Raw genomic sequence first — 22,570 nt, 5'->3', positions numbered from 1 at the left:
CAAAAGGTTAATAAGATGGGTATTTGTACATTGTGAAGGAGGAAAAAAAAAAGAGGATTTAGATAAAAAAAAGGATTTTTCCTGGCCCCCGGGACCTGGAGCTAAGTCCAGCAATTTCAGCAACAGGAGCAGCACACAGGACTGTAATGCAGCGTTTGCTGGTATAACCACTGCGTCTCCTATACAGCCTGCCTGCCTGCCTGATATACCTGGGATGGATATTAGTCCTGAGAAGGACTGTTTGTTTCTTCTGGCAGCCTTTACAGACCCTACACTAACTATTTTGCAGGATATATCTCTCCCTAAATCAGCAGCGCTGTCCCTACACTGTCTGATCCGGAGTGACTGTGTCCAAGATGGCGGCACCCGGTTTTAAATACTCGAGGTGACGCTGTGCGGCCAGCCAATCACTGTAATGCCCACAAACAACATGGCTGCGGCATTACAGTGACTGGCTGGCAATCCCTGCATGTTCATTGGCTCTGTAAAGAGCGCCAAACATGCAGGGCGGAGACCCAAGCTCCCGCCCGAGTAACCCGGAAATGCTCGGTGCTCGCCGAACATCCCGAGTAGCGTGATGCTCGGGCGAGTACCGAGCAGTGTCGAGCATGTTCGCTCAACACTAGTTTTAATTTAAGTTTTTCCAAGAATGCCCCATCAATCACATTCAGAGTAGAACCACAATCCACAAATATCTGAAATTCAATTAATTCTTCCTGAGCAGTGGTAGTAGCAGAAAGAAATACCCCCTTAGAATTTAAACAGGCAATACGGGTGTAACTGACCTTTTTTTTTTCTTTGTTCATACGAAGTACACAGTTCTTAATAAAATGATCAGAATTTCCGCAATAAAAGCACAAACCTTCAGAAGATCTGCGGTCTTTTTCCTGAGAGCGGGGTGCCATCGCCCCGATCTCCATTGGCTCTCCAATGTCAGTACAGACCCTCTCAAAACTCGGAGCTGACATGGCAGAGGATTTACTTTCATTAACCCTTGCACGCAGTCTCCTGTCCACCCGTATAGCTAATTGCATAGCCTCCTGCAAGTTTCCAGGTGTGGGATAAGCAATCAGCAAATCCTTAACCCTTTCACCTAGCCTCGCAAGAAACTTTTCAAAGCTGAATCGTTCCACCCCACCTGGCAGACCACCGACGGAAGTGAGAACAATATTTTTCCACATTACCTGATCCCTGCCTCAAATGTCTTAATTCAGTCTCAGCTGATGAGACACGATCAGGATCATAATACAACAAACCCAAAGCAGAAAAAAAACTATCCACTGATCTAAAGCATGGATCACTAGGTTGGAGAGAAAAGGCCCATCCCTGAGGTTCTTTGCGCAAAAGTGACATGATGAACCCTATGCGCTGTGATTCATCACCAGAGGATCTGGGTCTCAAACGAAAATACAATAAACAAGCATTTTTAAAGGAAAAAAATTCCTGTTGATCACCAAAGAATAAATCAGGCAAAAGTACCTTTGGCTCCACAAAATGTGCTCCAGAACAGCTACTCACGTGTTGTTGGAGCTCGGCCACCTCCAGAAAGAGTCCCTGCAGGCGTTGAGCCAAATCCTGAACCGACACCATGATGGAAACTGGAAGTCTTTCCTTAGAGATATTTTTGGGCTGGACTTACTGTTATGATCTGCTACAAGCACTAAGGAAAGAAAGGAGATCTGTCCCTACAATAGAACTAAGCTAGATCCCTACGATGTAACGGGGAACCTGATCCTGCGATCTGACCCGCTAAAGTCCTCGGCTAGTCTGTGTGAAGACGTATAGATGCAAGGGAGGGATCCCTACAAGAACTAGGGACTGGGATAAAGTTGGGCACCTCCCAGCAGAAATTGTAGCAGTAAAAGACAAACACACAACATAGAACATAAAGGTCCGAAGACCAAGCTAAACAGACTGAGAAAGGTAACTAAGCAACAGGCTAACTTAAGAGTAGAAATTACAATGAAGTCCAGCAAGGCCAGGAGGGCGGAGCAGGATTAAATAGGCAAACAAGGTCATGTGACCAGCAAGATAGAAAAAACCTAACAGGAGAGTTCTAACAGGAGCTGGGGTCCCCGTCCTGCATGTCTGGCGCTATTTAGAGCACCAATCATGCAGGGATTGTCTGCCACTCACTGTAATGTCACAGCCATGGTGGTTGTGGCATTACAGTGATTGCTCAAATCGATGGGAACAGTGCTCACAGTGAAACATGAAAAGCCGGCAATTCATCAGCGGCATATGTGGCACCCTGCTACCACAGGTACCACAGGACCCAAAAGGGTGCATGGATGGACTTCTCCACAGGAGGCCCAACAAACAGACACCTCCACCCTTCCACCTCAGACCACCAGAGGGAGCCCTGTTAGGGATATATAAACTGGAGGGTGGAGTCAGTTAGGGAGTCATCAGTTAGTCAGTCAGAGAGTGTGCTGACACTGAGAGCAGTGAAGACACAATACATCTGCTGCTGTACTGAGGGCCCTGAGTGTGGCCGAGGCAAGGAGAGAGAGAAGAGAGGAGTTAAGGGGGCAGAGGAGCATCTGAAGCTCACCCCACGACACAAGCCGGACACCGGGTCCACGCGTACAGGGTCCTCTACACCCAGTAGGGACAACCAGCATACCAGGAGGCTTTCAGACCCCTGGTCATCCTGAAGCTGCCATCAATTACAGGAGTAGGAACCACGAAGGCCACAGGATCCAGGGATAGTGGTTGCCAGAGAAAAGTCCTACTACCAAGCAGTCAGGTGAGAGAGCAAAACAATATAGAAGCTAGGCCAAGTTCCAGGCTAGCCAGAAGCTTAGAGAGAGGTAGACCGGAGGCCTACAACCCGCTCACTGGGGAGAGTTCTGTAGTGCACCCTTCCTATTTAGTACCCTGGACCCTACCTGCCGTTTCACCAGTAAAGGTACTGAAGCGAATCCCCTGTGTGGATGTCCGTCACTCCCCCTGACCCGACCGGGTCACCCCTCACCAGCATCCCTTCCGTCAAACCTGCCCCGGGGGCCCGCTCTGCCTGTGGGGAGCAGAAACATCCCAGCTGCCATCCCATCACCCCCGGAGTTCTGCAGTAGCGCCGGGAACCATTACCGGGAACCACAGGTGGCATCGCGAGACGAACTGTTAACAAAAAAAAAAACCTTTTAAAGAGTGACCCCAGAGGACGGGCCTGGGAGACGACTGCCGTGACATCCTACAAAGAAGGTAAAGGCCCGGGTACCGAGTCCCCCATATCCCCCTGGGCGAGTGCTTCTCTTCCTGGCGTCACAAACAGGATTTTGTGCCTGTTGCCACCGGGTACTGTGTGCCATATTTGAACTGTGATGAACATCGCCACCATTACCGCTTCGCCGCGTGGGAAGAAGAGGGGCGTAACCGCGGGAATCAGAGAGGCGTGACCGTTGGTCGCGCGCGAAGTTCAAGCCCCGCCTCGTGCTCTGACGCAGCACCAGGAATCGTCAGGTCCTGGAAGGAGACCGCCGTCTGCGGAGCTGCGGCCTACCTGACAAAAGCAAAGAAGGTAGGCTACGTATTTTATATATATATATTCAGTAGAAAGTGGCTGGATTGCTCTGCTAACGTATTATATATATATATTCAGCAGAAAGTGTCTGGATTGCTCTGCTGATGTATTATATATATATGTTCAGTAAAAAGTGGCTGGATTGCTCTGCTGACGTATTATATATATTGTAATGCAGCGGCTTGCGGCATTGCTGTAATGGTCCCGTTTGTGTTCTGGCTGACCATGTACCTCTCCCTCAGGTGACTGATCACATGACTGTGACATCATCTCAGGTCCTGTGCACTAAAGGATATAAAAATCTTGGTGCTTTTGAAACAGTGTTTGAAAGGCGTGAGGCCTGTTCACCGTGTGTGGGACACCGTGTGAGTGTGAAGCCTGATGAAGCCTGAAAGGCAGACTCTGGATCCCCGTGTGTGGGGGATGCCAGTAACCTTGAACGGCAAGAGCCCTGAAAGGCAGGGGCTGGATCCTTGTGTATAAGAGATGCCAGTAGCCTTGGAGGGCGAGAGGCCTGGTCCCTGTGTGGGACTCCACTAGCCTGGAAGGAAGAGGCTGGATCTTCCCTGTGTTTTGCGATACCAGTAGCCTTTGAAGATACGAGGCCCGGAGGCCCCTCTGGGAAGCTGTGAAGCCACAGCGGTGGCAGAACCGAACTGACTGAAGCAGCTACAACCCGGTAAAGGTAAAAACACTGCTTGATGTGGACATTTACATTGTTACCTTGCTGAAGGCTGTATCTGTGACGTGCAGCAACTATGGGAAAACCTGGAGAGCGTGTCCTCAGACCAGCGGAGCCTGGAGTCTGAACGGCAGAAAATATACCAGATTGTGAGGAACTTACAGCGAGAACTGGAGGGAAGCAGCGAGGAAGTTAACCAATGGAAGAAAATGTTCCAGGAAATTAAGGAGGACCGCTGCAAAACCAAGGAGGAGGTTTTTCAATTGGAGATTGACAAAGCGGAGTGTGAAGATGAGTTGTGCGAGGTGAAAGAACGTTTCACTCTGGTACAGTTAGAGCTGTACCAAGTGAAGAAAGAGCTGGGTGAATCCAAGAAGGGGTATGGTGAACTCAGTGGGGAACTGCAACAAATTAAGGGAGACTATGAGGATCTCCTCAAGGTTAAGGAAAAACTACAGGATGATAAGGCGGATGCAGACCACATGCGCCAAGTGGTTGAGACCACTCTGCAGGACACCCGTGATGAAAATGATGATCTCCGCAGAAAGACCCTAGGTCTGGAAGCTCAGATGAAGGAGCTGCAGACGTTCTGTGATAATCTCCAGAGGGCAGAGTTGTGCCTTAAGGAAAGAATCAGCAAGATGGAAGCTGAGTGGAAAAAGATGGAGGAGTCTATCAGAGAAGCCACAGACCAGGGCCAGGAGTTGGCCACTGGAGATGGGAGGTATGAAGCAAATACCTCCTCGAATAATGCGAGCTCGAATGATTCGGTGGATGTAAGAGCCGAGATCAAGGAGCTCAAGGAGACACTACAAGCCTATTTGAAGCAAGAGAAGCTTGAGAGACTGGCTGTTGAGAGCCGAGTGGGCGCATTGGAGACAGAGAGGTCTGAGAGAACTCTACTGTTAAAGGGGCAGTTGAAGCAGGAAGAGCTTCAGAGATGGGCTGCTGAGAGGCAAGTAGCTGTGCTAGAGGAAGAAGTTTTTGAGCTAAAAGGTCACCTGGCAAAGTATCATTCAGTGAATGAGGCCTCCTTGGAGAAGGAAACGGGGAAACAAGTTGCACTTACTCCTTTATACCATGAGAAGGTGGACCTGAGGAGAGCTAAGAGAGTGTTAACAGAAGATAAGTATGAAATGGAAGTGGTCAAGATGAAAATTCTTGAATTTGTAGCTGTGAGTCAGCTCAGGGGAAGCATACAGGGTGAAGAAGCTGAAAGTCAGTTGTCCCTGAAACCTGAGCCAGATGATCATTGGAGACCACTGGTGAGACAGAAATAGAGATGAGCGGTGTTCGACTCGAACTGTTCACCAATCTCAAATTCGAGCTGTTTTGGGCGGTGTTTGAGCCGTTCGGCGAACACGAACAATTTGAAAAAAATTCGGCTGTTCGAGGTTATGTTCGATAACTGTTCGTGCACCAAAACCATAACTGGATTTTTTCTCAGTAATGATGAAAATTAATGTTAATACGCAGTTTGAGTGTACAGCGGGGTGGGGGGAGGGGCAGGGGATGGATCTCTGCAGAAATAATGAAGATCTCCATTTTTTTTCTCTTTCCCGCATTTACAGTGGGGAGGTGCAATCTGTCAGCCTATCAGCAGCGCACACACGTAGCGAACTGCTTTTTTTCACACAAGCAAAGGCATGTGTCATTGGCAGTGTATGTCACATGTCCTTGCCCTATAAGACCCAGCCATTTTCCCCGTCGCCACCATTTTCTCACTGCTGCAGCTGCGTGTTAGACGGCACCGCTGTTGCTGTGTGCTCTATAATTTCAGTGTTAATTTCAAGCCAATTTTCGCACAAATCTACAGATAGCTTGGGAGTAGGGAATAGTTGTGATTGCAGTCCTTTTGAGGACTAGGTTACATAATTTCTTGTCACTTTTATCAGGCAGGTCTGTGCTCTTAAATAGATAGGTTGGGAGTAAAGACTAATTGTAATTGCAGTCCTTTTGAGGGCTAGGTTACATCAGTTCCTATCACTTTTTGCCAGGTAGGTCTGTGCCAGTGCTGTGCAAGTTTTTTTCACAGCATTAGGCTAAATATAGCTAAGCAAATACTTTTTGGCCTCTTGCAGTGTGTGTTAGTCAATGGAGTAGCCTATCTGTGTTGCAAGCTACACCACCTGTGTATAGAATACAAATTTTTTTACTGCACCTAGCCAAGTAAAACCTTTTGGGCATAGCATCATTCTATTAGTCCATTTATACTAACCTCCACCAGGTTGCAAATTCAAAATAATTTTTATCTGCATCTAGCTCTGAAAAAATATTTAGGCTTGTAGCAGTGTGTGGGACTTGTTCTATTAGTCCATCTATACTAACCTCCACCAGGTTGCAAATTCAATATAATTTTTATCTGCATCTAGCTCTGAAAAAATATTTTGGCTTCTAGCAGTGTGTTGGACTTGTTCTATTAGTCCATCTATACTAACCTCTACCAGGTGGAAAATTCAATATAATTTTTATCTGCATCTAGCTCTGAAAAAATATTTCGGCTTGTAGCAGTGTGTGGGACTTGTTCTATTAGTCCATCTATACTAACCTCCACCAGGTTGCAAATTCAATATAATTTTTATCTGCATCTAGCTCTGAAAAAATATTTCAGCTTGTAGCAGTGTGTGGGACTTGTTCTATTAGTCCATCTATACTAACCTCCACCAGGTTGCAAATTCAATATAATTTTTATCTGCATTTAGCTCTGAAAAAATATTTTGGCTAGTAGCAGTGTGTGGGACTTGTTCTATTAGTCCATCTATACTAACCTCCACCATGTTGAAAATTCAATATAATTTTTATCTGCATCTAGCTCTGAAAAAATATTTTGGCTTGTAGCAGTGTGTGGGACTTGTTCTATTAGTCCATGTATACAAACCTCCACCAGGTTGCAAATTCAATAAAAATTTTATCTGCATCTAGCTCTGAAAAAATATTTCGGCTTGTAGCAGTGTGTGGGACTTGTTCTATTAGTCCATCTATGCTAACCTCCACAAGGTTGCAAATTCAATATAATTTTTTTCTGCATCTAGCTCTGAAAAAATATTTGGGCTTCGGCTTGTAGCAGTGTGTGGGACTTGTTCTATTAGTCCATCTATACTAACCTCCACCAGGTTGCAAATTCAAAATAATTTTTATCTGCATCTAACCCAGCCAATACTTTTGGGCTAATACCACAGTTTGGCCACTCAGCTCTGCTCGGTTCCCATCCATTGTTTTTTGTGCAAACAACTCCAGAGTTGTCAATTAGTTAACCACCAAAATGAGTGGAAAAAGGCCTGCTGCTGGTGGAAAGGGGAATAGGCGTGTTGGGAAGGGAAAAAAAGGTTGTGTCCATGGGGTAGTTGTTAAAGCCACAGTAACATCTGCAGAAGAAAGACCATCTTCCAGCCAAACTAAGATGTCTACTTCTTTTAGCGGACAATGTGATAAGATCCCTTTCTTACGGCCACGCCAATCGCTACAAATTCCAGATGAGGCACAAAAACAGCAGGTGCTTCAATGGATATCAAGTGCTCCTTTAAGTGGGCTCTCCTCCACCTCAACTTCAACATCACAAATACTCCAGTCCTCAGATGTGTCACCCCAATTGCACTTGCTTCCTCACAGCTCCCAAGTCTCCAGCTGCCCGTCTGAGTCTGGGGTAGAACAGATGGTTGAGTCTGCAGAGCTGTTTACTCATACTATAGCCTGGGAATCAGAGGTCGGCTCCAGAGCTTCTGTGAATCCAGACGAGGAAATGATCTGCACTGATGCCCAGAATCTTTATGAGTCGGATCCAGGACCAGACGCAGAAGCTTCTGACCATAATGTAGACCCTCGTTCCCAAACTGTAACTCCCGTTGGTGGAGACAATGAGGAAGACGATGAGACTCAAATACCTGATTGGAGCGACAACTTGAGTTTTTTGTCAGGGCAGGAAGAGGTTTGCTCTGAGGACGACGGGTGTGATAACACACAGGGTGATGATGATGAGGTTGGAGATCCCACTTACTGTCAACCCACAGTCAGCCAAGAGATGAGGTCAGCAGAGGAGGTGGAGGAGGATGCTAGTGATGACGAGTTCAGGTTGCGCCTTCCTGGACAGAGACGTAGTACTGGAAGCACGTCAACAACTGCATCCTCAAACACAACTCTGCCTCTGACCACAAGTCGTGGTGGCTCTTCAGGTCGCATGGGTACTAAGCCTTGCATAGCCTGGGCATTTTTTCAGATCGATAAGGATGACCCAACTTGTGTTATCTGTAACATTTGTCAGCAAAAGCTAAGTAGAGGCCAAAAAATACATAGTTTGAGTACTTCATGCATGAACGGGCACATGGATATGAAGTTGCAGTGGGAAGCTCACTGTGCTACAATGCGGCCTAGCCGGCCGGGCCAACCACCGTCTGCCATATGTTGTGCATCCACGACCTCTTCATCCTCTGTGACTGGGGGGACAGCAGTCACACCTGTTTTGGGACGCAGACCTGCCACCTCTTTACCCGCAACAGCCAGCGTGATGGGCAGGTCATCATTTCCTTTGGAGGTGGAAACACCAGCTGGTGTTCAGCGCTGTCCGACATCGATAACACCACCTTTGGCTTAAGGCAACCTAACATGTCCGCCTGTATCTACCTCACAGACCGGCAGTTTGCCGGGGACACCCTTCTCAACCCCATCTAAGCACAACAGCCAGCCCTCGGTCCTTCAGATGTGGACAAGTAAAAGACCATTTCCTCCTAGCCATGAGAAAGCTAAGAGGTTGAATTTCACCATCTGCAAGCTCTTGACTACAGAAATGCTGCCTTTCCGCCTGGTGGACACAGAGGATTTTCAAGACCTTATGTCCGTCGCAGTGCCCCAGTACCAGATGCCCAGTCGGCACTACTTCTCAAAGAAAGGTGTGCCTGCGCTCCACCAGCATGTCGCACACAACATCACCGCTTCTTTGAGAAACTCTGTGTGTGACAGGGTGCATTTCACCACAGACACTTGGACGAGTAGGCATGGACAGGGGCGTTACATGTCGCTGACTGGGCACTGGGTAACTATGGTGACAGCAGGACATGGGGCTGCTGTCCAAGTCTTGCCGTCCCCACGAGTTGTGCGTCAATCTTCTTTATCTCGAAGTTCCTCCACTGCTTCTGCCTTCTCAACCTCCTCTCAGTCCTCCACCTGCACCCAAAGCCTGTCTGGTCATGCCACAAGCTTTCTAACTGCGCAGAAGGGATCCTGCAAACCTCGTTACTATGCTGGCAGCAGGGCTCAATGTCATCAGGCAGTTTTTACTTTGAAATGTCTGGGAAATGTGAGTCACACAGCTGAGGAGTTGTGGTCAGCTCGGGAGAACCAGTTTCATGAATGGTTGTCTCCACTGGACCTGAAACCAGGGAAGGTCGTGTGCGACAATTCTGCAAACCTGGGTGTGGCCCTTCACCGGGGCAATGTCACACACGTGCCTTGTATGGCTCACGTGTTGAACCTGGTTGTCCAGCAATTTTTAGCCCACTATCCAGGACTAGATGGCCTTCTGCAGAGGGCACGGTCGCTGTGTGCTCACTTCCGCCGATCGCATCCCGCAGCTCAGCGACTTACATCTCTACAGAAGTCGTTGGGCCTGCTACTTCACCGGCTAAAATGCGATGTGCCTACCCGGTGGAATTCAACTCTGCACATGTTGCAGCGACTGTGGCAGCACCGACAAGCCCTGGTGCAATACGTTCTAACATATAGCCTGGGCCAACGAGATCCAGAGGTGGGACAAATCACGCTGGAGGAGTGGTCTCAGATCAGGGACCTATGCACCCTTCTGCACAATTTTGAAATGGCGACGAAGATGTTTAGTGCTGACGATGCCATTATCAGCATGACTATTCCGGTGATTTACATGCTGGAGCACATGTTAAACAGAATTCAGAGTCATGTGGTGGCACAAGAGGAGGTGGAGGAAGTAGAGGAGGAGGAGTTGTATGCGGAAGGGCTAACATCTGCAAGTTCCAGACGGTCGGCAGCACCAAGGCGGCAGGCATGTGAGGGTGGGGGAGATGGTTTTACCAGGGCGCATGGTAGCAGTCAAACTAGTGAGGAAGGTGCAGGAGCCCAGGAAGAAGTGGAGGATGAAATGATGGAAGACTCATCAGATGAGGGAGACCTTGATCACATTTCTGTTGTGCGAGGTTGGGGGGAGAGGGCAGAGGAAGGAAGCATGATTGTTAACTCGCCACCAACACAACAGGGACTTGGTGCTACTGGATGCGCAAGACACATGAGTGCCTTCTTGCTGCACTACCTGCAGCATGACCCTCGAATTGTGAGAATTAGAAATAATCCTGACTACTGGGTTGCCACACTCTTAGATCCCCCACACTCTTCAATCAACCTTTTCATTTTAATAAAGAACAAAAAAATGGTCATTTTTGAAATTATAAGCATTAGCAGGTTATTAGAAACTGAAATCAAACAGTTTTCAACTCAAAACTTTATTCTAGGTGATGTTACATTTGCACATAGGACCCCTTGTTCGAAAGGAGCTTCTGAACTCTCTCATCCATTGAATTTGTCAGATTTTGGATGGTTTCTGCTTCAATTGTTTTGCATGAGGACAGAATACCCTCCCAGAGCTGTTGCTTAGATGTGAACTGCCTCCCGCCATCATAGACACTCCTTTTGATGATGCTCCAGAGGTTCTCAATGGGGTTGAGGTCAGGGGAGCATGGGGGTCACACCATAAGTTTGTCCCCTTTTTATGCCCATATCAGCCAGAGATGCAGATGTGTTATGTGCAGCATGAGACGGTGCATTATCATGCATGAAAATGATGTTGCTGCGGAATACACGGTTATTCTTCTTGAACAATGGCAGGAAGTGCTGTTTGAGAAACTCCACATACATTATGGAGTTCATCTTTACCCCTTCAGGGATCCTAAAGGGGCCGACAATCTCTCTCCCCATGATTCCAGCCCAAAACATTACTCCACCTCCTCCTTGTTGGCGCTGTAGCCGTGTTTGCATGGGGTGTCCATCAACCAGCCATCCTCCACTCCATCCATCTGGACCATCGAGCGTTGCACGGCACTCATCGGTGAACAAAACAGTTTTGAAGTCAGTCTTCATGTATTGTTTGGCCCACTGGAGCCGTTTCTGCTTGTGTACAGTGGATAGAGGAGGTCGACAGGATGGCTTACGCACAGCTGCAAACCTCTGAAGGACCCTGCATCTTGTTGTTTTGGGGACGTTGGAGGCACGAGCAGCTTCAAAAACTTGTCTGCTGCTATGACAAGGCTTTTTTGCCACTGCTCTTTTAACCTGACGCAATTGCCTGTAGGAAAGAGTCCTCAATTTTCCCTTATCAGCACGCACACGTGTGTACTGTGAATCAGCTACATACTTCTTGATTGTGCGATGATCAGGATGAAGTGTCTTGGCAATGTTGATTGTAGTCATGCCTTGACCTAAACACTCCACAATTTGTTGCTTCTCAGCAGCCGACACATCCTTTTTCTTTCCCATTTTGGCAGAAAATGTAGGCTGCTTAATAATGTGGGACAGCCTTCTTAAGTAGTCTTGCCTTTCATTGGACACACCTGCTAAACTAATTAGTACAGGTGTCTGCAATTGCTTACAGTTATATAAAGAGCCCTGACACACATCACCATCAATGAGTTTAACTGACAAGCAAAAAAATTCTTACCTTATCACTCCTAAACACTTTTTGCATAATAATTTGGAACACAGTGTACATGTGCTTTTCCACAAAACACCAGTGGTTCACGTAGTGAATTTTACAGTTCTAACTTGCCAACCATGGTCTGTATGGAGTTGTTCAATAAAGGGCCCAAAATTAAGATAACATAGACGGGAGAGGTCTCTATGAACACGAATTCCTAAGTATTGATACCCTGTGAGGGCCAGGTAAAGGGAAAGTTGGACTGGATGGAATCCTGTATGGATTTGGGGAGGGAGACATCGAGGGCCTCAGACTTCGCTGCATTGATTTTAAAATTTGACCATGTAACAAAGTGATCTATTTCAGCCATAACAGCAGGGATGGATATATGTGATTGAGTGATATATACTAGGACATCATCAGCAAATGCAGAGCACTTGTACTCGGTGCCTCCCACCTCAATCCACCTAATATTGGGGTTATGGCGAATTGATGAGAGCAGGTGCTCCGTCACTAGGATGTATAAGAGAGGGGACAGAGGACATCCCTGCCTTGTTCCATTGGTGATTATGAAAGGTTATGAAAATGTTCCATTATCTTCAGCCTAGGTGACGTATTGCGATACAGGGCCGTGATTTTGTCTATAAAAGGGTCCCCTAGACCCCTATCTCAGCATCCAACGAGAGTATCTAATTACAAATTTTTAACTGCATCTAGCCAAGGAAATACTTTGTGCCTAGTAGCAGTGTCTGCTAGTCAGCGGATTATCCCAGCTGTTAAGCAAGCTACACCACCTGTAGTTTGGACACTTAATTTTTTCAAAGGAAATGGTTCGGGCCCCCGGGACACTCAGTGTAGAGCATCAGGAGGCACCCCAAGGCACAGGGGCTGGGACTGGCGGTAGGACACCTTGCGATGGACCGCCAAGCTCGATCCTTATAAAAGCTTTTTAACTGCAGCAGCTTTAGTGGACGCTACTTGAGCTGGAATTACGCGGCTGCTGGCATGAGACTTGCCCTCCAATAGATCCTTGTAAAATGATTTAAAGTGTACTCATTCAAATTAGAGAGACAATTTGAATTAAAAAGATTAGACCTGCCTCCACCGCAGGGGGGCTCGCTCGACCCACCAGCGGACAGGCACCAGTATTGGGAGAGGGGGGCTGGCTGTCAGGGTCAACCGCGGCTCTGGCACAAACCTGGCGACATGGAGGTCGCACGGGCAGGAACGGACTGGCCGTGTCGGCTTCGCACTTTTTTGGTTTTAGAAGGGCATGTCATGCCTATATCTGTGTCTCCCCCTCCTTTTACTCCTCCACCTCTTTTCTTTTCGCATGACTATATGTACTTGTCACTTTTCCATGTGTTATTTGTGTCTTCTGAGCAGTTTGTCAGCATTTGGACACCTTTGAAGGTGTTTTCTATGTGTTTCTATGTGTTTTTGTTTGCCTGCCTTTGGTTTTAACGGTGTTCGAAGGTGTTTGACGAACAGTTCGGCATACATACGGGTGTTCGACGAACCGAACCAAACTTGAACACTACGGGGGTGGCTCAACACTAGACAGAAACCTCTCGGTACCAGTGCCTCATAGATGTACCCGAGGATTTGAGAGAATAATGCACCAGTGAGTCCGTGCATGAAGAGTTTAAGAAGGCTGTGGGAGCCTGTAAGGTGTACTCGACCTCAGAAGCTAAACAGCTGGTGGTCCTGTCCACGACCGAGGTCACAGTGAAGAGGGTGTCGATCCTAAGTGACATGTACTGGTGATGTATTCGCTCGAAGCGGTTTCTCCGGTTGAAGACGGAACAAGCCGTTAGACAACTGGAGCTTATGAGAAAAGCTCACAGTCTGCGGGAAGAGGTCATCCGGGTGCCTCATGTTCTGGTGAGAAAGCTCATTGGGAGAAAAGGCCAAGCCATGCAAATGATGGTAAAGAAGTCTGGCGTGATGAAAGTAAGCAGTCCACGTGATCGTCAGGACTGGATACCAGATGAAGACGGTATGTTGTCATTCTCCGCTGTAGGAAAGGAAGAAAATCTTGCATATATACGCATGCAGATGGAGTACCGAGTGACCTACCTGCGAGAGGTAGAACAGTTGAATCTCGCCAGACTGCAAATGGAAAGGCAGCATCGCCTGAGCAGCAGAAGGTGGCAGCCGACTAGAAATTGTGAGACCAGACAGAGAAAGGGCCCCCTAAATAACAGAATAGCTACAGCTGAAGTTAGGGACCTTTCAAGATGTCCTGAGAGTAGTGGGCGTGGGTTTAGAGGTAGTGAGACCTCCAGTAACTCAGGTTTGAGAGGCCCATACAAACGACCCAATAGAGTACGGGACAGTACAGAGTCTAACCGGACCTTAGATACAAGGTCATGTGAGTCACACTGCTGTATTGACCGCTGGGAGCGGGGTAGGTCTGACGAGGTTACGACTGACCTCTGGGAGCGGGGGAGGTCTGACAAGGTTACGACTGACCGCTGGGAGCTGGGGAGGTCTGACAAGGTTACGACTGACCGCTGGGAGCTGGGGAGGTCTGACAAGGTTACGACCCGGAAATGTGACTTGACGAAGTCAGTGACAATGACAGATGGTAGGTCCCTAAGGAATGGGCTAATGTCGATGACTAATGTTCCAGGGGCTGAGCAGCGCAATTGTCAAGTACATGGTCTCTGTGTGAACTGTGGGTTAAAACGTGATTGTGTACATTATGTGTTCAACCCCATAAGTTTGAACAGAGGGGTGGGGATATGTAATGCAGCGGCTTGCAGCATTAATGTAATGGTCAAGGGTGTGTTCTGGCTGACCGTGTACCTCTCCCTCAGGTGACTGATCACATGAATGTGACATCATCGCAGGTCCTGTGCACTGAAGGATATATAAATCTGGGTGCTTTGGAAACCGTGTGAAAGGCGTGAGGCCTGTTCCCTGTGTGTGGGACACCATGTGAGTGTGAAGCCTGGTGAAGCCTGAAAGGCAGACGCTGGATCCCCATTTGGCGGGGATGCCAGTAGCCTTGGAGAGCAAGAGTCCTGAAAGGCAGAGGCTGGATCCTTGTGTATAAGAGATGCCAGTAGCCTTGGAGGGTGAGAGGCCTGGTCCCTGTGTGGGACTCCACTAGCCTGGAAGGCAGAGGCTAGATCTTCCCTGTGTTTTGAGATACCAGTAGCCTTTGAAGATACGAGGCCCGGAGGCCCCTCTGGGAAGCCGTGAAGCCACAGCGGTGGCAGAACCGAACTGACTGAAGCAGCTACGACCCGGCAAAGGTAAAAACACTGCTTGATGTGGACATTTATATTGTTACCTTGCTGAAGGCTGTATTTGGAGCAAAGTGGACATATCTGTCCCTGGAAAGTCTCTTGGACATTATATGTGTAATATGTCGGCGAGTCACTGAGATGGACTCGATTATGAGCGGTTTATGATAAATAATAAACTGCTGGATTGTGAAATACCGGAAAGGCATTGCATGTGAGCTTTAATTGACCCGGTGAAGCGAGTGTCCCCCAGCATGATGACTAGCGCTGCCTTACAATATATATTCAGTAGAAAGTGGCTGGATTGCTCTGCTGACGTATATATATATATACATATATATATATATATATATATTCAGTAGAAAGGGGCTGGATTGCTCTGCTGACGTATTATATATATATATTCAGTAGAAAGTGGCTGGATTGCTCCGCTGACGTATTATATATTTCTATTCAGTAGAAAGTGGCTGGATTGCTCCGATGACGTATTTTATATATATATTCAGTAGAAAGTGGCTGGATTGCTCCGCTGACATATTTTGTGCGGGATTGCTCCGCTGACATATTTTGTGCGGGATTGCTCCGCTGAGGTATTTTGTGCGGGATTGCTCCGCTGAGGTATTTTGTGCGGGATTGCTCCACTGAGGTATTTTGTGCGGGATTGCTCCACTGAGGTATTTTGTGCGGGATTGCTGCACTGACTGTGTTGGAGTACTCTGATGACTATTCTATATAGTATATATATATATATATATATATATATCTATATTTGTATGTAGTATCTTCTTTAGATATATATAGATATATGTGTAATAGTGATGAGCGAGCATGCTCGCCACTGCTCGGTACTCGCCCGAGCATCTCACTACTCGAGATGCTCGGAGCTCGCCGAGTACTTGCGCGATGCTTGGGCAGGAGCTCGGGTCCCCATCCTGCATGTCTGGCGCTATTTAGAGCACCAATCATGCAGGGATTGCCTGCCACTCACAGTAATGTCACAGCGATGGTGGTTGTGGCATTACAGTGATTGCTCAAATCGATGGGAACAGTGCTCACACTGAAAAATGAAAAGCCGGCAATTCATCAGCGGCATATGTGGCACCCTGCTACTACAGGTAACACAGGACCCAAAAGGGTGCATGGACGGACTTCTTCACAGGAGGCCCTCACTACAAACAGACACCTCCACCCTTCCACCTCAGACCACCAGAGGGAGCCCTGTTAGGGATATATAAGCTGGAGGGTGGAGTCAGTTAGGGAGTCTTCAGTTAGTCAGTCAAGGATTGTGCTGAAACTGAGAACAGTGAAGACGCAGTACGTCTGCTGCTGTACTGAGGGCCCCGAGTGTGGCCGAGGCAAGGAGAAAGAGAAGAGAGGAGTTAAGGGGGCAGAGGATCGTCTGAAGCTCACCCCAAGACACAAGCCGGACACCGGGTCCACGCCTACAGGGTCCTCTACACCCAGTAGGGACAACCGGCATACCAGGAGGCTTTCAGACCCCTGGTCATCCTGAAGCTGTCATCAATTACAGGACTAGGAACCACGAAGGCCCCGGCGTCCAGGGATAGTTGTTGCCAGAGAAAAGTCCTACTATCAAGCAGTCAGGTGAGAGAGCAAAACAATATAGAAGCTAGGCCAAGTTCCAGGCTGGCCAGAAGCTTAGAGAGAGGAAGACACGGACCAGGATGTCTACAACCCGCTCACTGGGGAGAGTTCTGAAGTGCACCCTTCCTATTAAGTACCCTGGACCCTACCTGCCATTACACCAGTAAAGGTACTGAAGCAAATCCCCTGTGTGTGTGTCCGTCATTCCCCCTGACCCGACCCGGTCACCCCTCACAAGCATCCCTTCCGTCAACCCTGCCCCGGGGGCCCGCTCCACCTGTGGGGAGCAGAAACATCCCAGCTGCCATCCCATCACCCCCGGAGGTCTGCTGCAGCGCCGATATTCATTACCGGGAACCACAGGTGGCGTCACGAGACGAACTGTTAACAAAATAAAACCCTTTTAAAGAGTGACCCCAGAGGACGGGACTGGGAGCCGACTGCCGTGACATCCTACAAAGAAGGTAAAGTCCCGGGTACCGAGTCCCCCATATCCCCCTGGGTGAGTCATACTCTTCCTGGTGTCACGAAGAGGATTTCGTGCCTGTTGCCACCGGGTACTGTGTGCCGTATTTGAACTGTGGTGAACATCGCCGCCATTACCGTGTCGCCACGCGGGAAGAAGGTTCGGCGGAACCGCGGGGTTCAGTGAGGCGTGACCGTTGGTAGCACGCGAAGTGCTCTGACGCAGCACCAGGAAGCATCAGGTCCTGGAAGGAGACCGCCATCTGCGGAGCTGCGGCCTACCTGACAAAAGCAAAAAAGGTAGGCTACGGATTACTAGGGGTGCGCAACTATGGCCGACGACCAGCAAAACGCCGGAGAAACGGTTAACGCTCCCGATGCTCAACTCGCGCCCCGCGCTGCTCAGGCCTGAGCTGCCACCCCACCAGCAGGGGTCGTGACTCCAGTGATACCCATGGCCCTGCCGTACATCCCTGGAGCGAAATGGCTTCCCCAGTATGACGGCAAACCAGACACCCTGTCTGGGTTTAAAAGGAAAATATGCGTTGTATTGGACATGTACTCAATGACTGGTAAACAGAGAGCCGATGTTGTGCTGGGACAATTGGCTGGTGCCGCAGAGCGGGAAATTGAAACCTGGCCAGCCGCAGACCAGGAATCAGTATCCATTATATTTAAGAGACTGCAAATTATCTTTCAAAACCGCACTGAGACAGATCTTCGGATGAGGTTCTACCACTGTACCCAGAAACCTGAGGTCAGTATCCGGGACTATGCCTGGCATTTACAAGAGGCACTGTGGGCCCTGAAACAGGTTAGTCCGGCCAGCATACGTGATGAGAACAAAATGCTGACAGAACAATTCATCCGGGGGTTGAGGTCCCAGGAGGAGGGCAGAACTGTACGGTGGTGGGCCTTAGATCATCCAAATGCCCCCTTTGACACCCTGAAGGACATGGCTATTAAGGGCCTTCAGCCTCTGGAAACATCAGATACTGCTATCCAGCGTTACCAGGGTGGGGCCACCCCAATGGCCACAACACTCACTGCCCCTTCATTAGCGGCTGAGACAAAAGTGCAAACAGCGCCCCCTAGCGAGCTGGACAGCCTGCGCTCTGAAGTGCGTCAGCTAAGTAAAACCCTGACCACTGTCCTGAGCGCCCTGCAGCTAGAGGCGGAGCCCGAGCCGGATGGAAGGATCCTACTCGCCGACAGTCCTGAGGATGCCCCCTGGAGGAGGAGAAGAAGGAGGACAACGCCACCCCGTGGGAGGACCAATGACCAACGTCGCCCTCCAGGAGAACTCATCTGCTACCATTGCCACAAGACAGGCCACACCACGCGGATCTGTCCTTTAAACGTGCAAACCCTGGGGCCAAGGGCCGACACCCAGGAGTAGTTCAACCAGGCCCATCAAGCTGGTACGACTGGTTTGTAGGAGGAAGACCTTTCCTTTCTATTGTGTTGGCGGCATAGCAACACCTGCACTACTGGACACCGGGTCACAGGTAACCATCATACCTGATGTCCTCTACAAAAGGTACTGGTCCATAGATGAACTCCACCCGCCAGCCCCAAATTTATCTGTGTATGCCTCCAATGGCCTTCCTCTTAACCTGGTAGGAGTTAAAGACGTGACAGTGAAGGTGGGAAGAGTGGAAGTAAAGGACCAAGGACTGATTGTAATAGAGTCTAACCCTGGTGATACAAACCCATATATGATACTTGGCACAAATGTTGTTGGTAACTGTTTGGGAGAAGTATTGTTTTTACTCCAACAGATTGCTGACACTGCCAAACCAGGGCAGAGGAAGGTGCTCCAGAGAGAGATTCAAGCCCTCCTGTACCAGCAACAGGTAAAACTAACAGGTGGTGAGATTGGTAATGTACGGGTGACAGACCCGATACCCATTGTGATTCCCCCAATGAGTGAAATGCTGATTTGGTGTAGGGCAGCAATAGGTCTCAATGGACAGAACTACCAGGCGGTAGTGGAGCCCATCAACTCAGAGCACAGACCTACACTCCTAACTGCTAGAGGGGTAGTTGATGTACACAATGGTAGGGTACCTGTATGTCTCCTAAATTGTGGGGAGGAGGAAGTTAAATTGCTGCGATACGCCACTGTTGCCAGACTGTATACTGTGAATAATGATGTCATACACACAGTGGAGTCCTTGACCCCAATGGATAAAGTGGAGGACAATGACTCCGAAGCACAGCTGAAGGAATGATGTCAACAACTCCATGTTGGTACTGACGCCACTCCTGTCCATCAGAAACACAGTGTTTACAGAGTGGTTCAGGAATATGAGCAGGTGTTTAGTAAATACCCACTTGATTTTGGAAGGGTTAAAGGGGTGCAACACCACATACCCACTGGTAACCATCCACCCATTAAGGAGCGTTACAGACCCATACGCTAGCACATTACCAAAAAGCCAAAGAAATGTTGCATGACATGAAAAAGGCAGGGGTAGTAAGGGATAGCTGTAGCCCCTGGACAGCTCCCCTGGTCCTGGTCCGAAAGAAGGACAATAGCATGAGGATGTGTGTAGATTACAGACAAATTAATCGAATAACACATAAAGATGCATACCCTTTTCCCCGTATAGAGGAATCCCTGGCTGCACTAAAATCTGCCAATTATTTCTCTACATTGGATCTCACTAGCGGGTACTGGCAAGTCTCTGTTGCTGAAGAAGACTGGGAGAAGACAGCCTTCACCACCCCGATGGGATTATGCGAATTCAACTGCATGCCATTTGGACTCTGCAACACACCTGGAACGTTCCAGAGGTTGATGGAGTGTTGCTTGGGACACCGGAACTTTGAAACAGTGCTGCTATACCTGGATGACGTTATCGTGTACTAGAGGACATATGAAGACCATCTAAAGCACCTGGAGGAGGTATTTGAGGCATTGTCCCGGTATGGGATGAAACTAAAACCTTCCAAGTGCCACCTGCTCAAACAGAAGGTTCAGTACCTGGGACACGTGGTCAGCTCAGTGGGAGTAGCACCAGACCCGGAAAAGGTCACTGCCATCCAGAAATGACCCGAACCAAGGAACATCAAAGAAGTACCTCAATTTCTGGGACTGGTCGGTTACTACAGGAGGTTCATTAAGGACTATACCAAAAAGACAGCACCTTTACAAGATCTCCTAGTAGGACAGTCCAAAAGAGGTAAAAGTCCCCCATTCCAGTGGGGCAAAGAGCAGACTGAGTCCTTTGCGTCAATGAAGGAAGTCCTAACCAGTGAGGAAATCCTGGCTTACCCCAACTACGGCCAACCTTTCCTGTTGTACACCGACGCCAGCAACGAGGGACTGGGAGCTGTGTTGTTCCAGAAGCAAAACGGCAGAGAAAAGGTAATTAGAGATGAGCGTTGTTCTACTCGAACTGTTCGCCAATCTCAAATTCGAGCTGTTTTGGGCGGTGTTCGAGCCGTTCGGCGAACACGAACAATTTGAGAAAAATTCGGCTGTTCGAGGTTATGTTCGATAACTGTTCGTGCACAAAATCATAACTGGATTTTTTCTCAGTAATGATGAAAATTAATGTTAATACGCAGTTTGAGTGTACAGCGGGGTGGGGGGAGGGGCAGGGGATGGATCTCTGCAGGAACAATGAAGATCTCCATTTTTTTTTTCTCTTTCCTGCATTTACAGTGGGGAGGTGCAATCTGTCAGCCTATCAGCAGCGCACACACGGAGCGAAGTGCTTTTTTTCACACAAGCAAGGGCATGTGTCATTGGCAGTGTATGTCACATGTCCTTGCCCTATAAGACCAAGCCATTTTCCCCGTCGCCACCATTTTCTCACTGCTGCAGCTGCGTGTTAGACGGCAACGCTGTTGCTGTGTGCGCTATACCTTGTTAATTTCAAGCCAATTTTCGCACAAATCTACAGATAGCTTGGGAGTAGGGAATAGTTGTGATTGCAGTCCTTTTAACCCCTTAAGCCCCGCGGGTGGTTTGCACGTTAATGACCGGGCCAATTTTTACAATTCTGACCACTGTCACTTTATGAGGTAATTACTCTGGAACGCTTCAAGGGATCCCCCTGATTCTGAGACTGTTTTTTCGTGACATATTGTACTTCATGATTGTGGAAAAATTTCTTCGATATCACTTGCGTTTATTTGTGAAAAAAATGGAAATTTGGCGAAAATTTTGAAAATTTTGCAATTTTCAAAATTTGAATTTTTAAGCCCTGAAATCAGAGCGATATGTCACACAAAAGAGTTAATAAATAACATTTCCCACATGTCTACTTTACATCAGCACAATTTTGGAACCAAAATTTTTTTTTGTTAGGGAGCTATAAGGGTTAAAAGTTGACCAGCGATTTCTCATTTTTCCAACAAAATTTACAAAACCATTTTTTTAGGGACCACATCACATTTGAAGTCACTTTGAGAGGTCTTTATGACAGAAAATACCCAAAAGTGACATCATTCTAAAAACTGCACCCCTCATGGTGCTCAAAACCACATTCAAGAACTTTATTAACCCTTCAGGTGCTTCACAGGAATTTTTTGAATGTGGAAGAAAAAAATGAACATTTAACTTTTTTCACAAAAATGTTACTTTAGACCCAATTTTTTTTATTTTCACAGGGGTAACAAGAAAAAATGGACCCCAAAATTTGTTGTGCAATTTCCCCTGGGCACGCAGATACCCAATATTTGGGGAAAAAATACTGTTTGGGCGCACGGCAGGGCTCGGAAGGGAAGGAGCGCCATTTGACTTTTTGATTGTAAAATTTGCTTGAATAATTAGCGGACGCCATGTTGTGTTTGGAGAGCCCATGTGTGCCCAAACTTTGGAGCTCCCCCACAAGTGACCCCATTTTGGAAACTAGACCCCCCAAGGCACCTTTCTAGATGCATAGTGAGCACTTGGAACCCCCAGGTGCTTCACAAATTGATTCGTAACAATGAAAAAGTGAAAAAAAAAAACACTTTTTCATTTTTATGAATCAATTTGTGAAGCACCTGAGGGTTCCAAGTGCTCACAATGCATCTAGATAGGTGCCTTGGGGGGTCTAGTTTCCAAAATGGGGTCACTTGTGGGGGAGCTCCAATGTTTGGGCACACAGCGGCTCTCCAAACGCAACATAGTGTCGCTAACAATTTGAGCCGATTTTCCGTTAAATTTGTTAGAGGACACCATGTTGCATTTAGAGAGTCCCTGTGTGCCCAAACATTGGAGCTCCCCCACAAGTGACCCCATTTTGGAAACTAGACCCCCCAAGGCACCTATCTAGATGCATAGTGAGCACTTGGAACCCCCAGGTGCTTCACAAATTGATTCGTAACAATGAAAAAGTGAAAAAAAAAAACACTTTTTCATTTGTATGAATCAATTTGTGAAGCACCTGAGG

This window comes from Phyllobates terribilis, unplaced genomic scaffold (assembly GCF_046119375.1).
Source record: "Phyllobates terribilis strain yellow unplaced genomic scaffold, ASM4611937v1 Scaffold_7__3_contigs__length_470593459, whole genome shotgun sequence".
NCBI lineage: Eukaryota > Metazoa > Chordata > Amphibia > Anura > Dendrobatidae > Phyllobates > Phyllobates terribilis.
Note: the sequence above shows the minus strand (reverse complement) of the source record.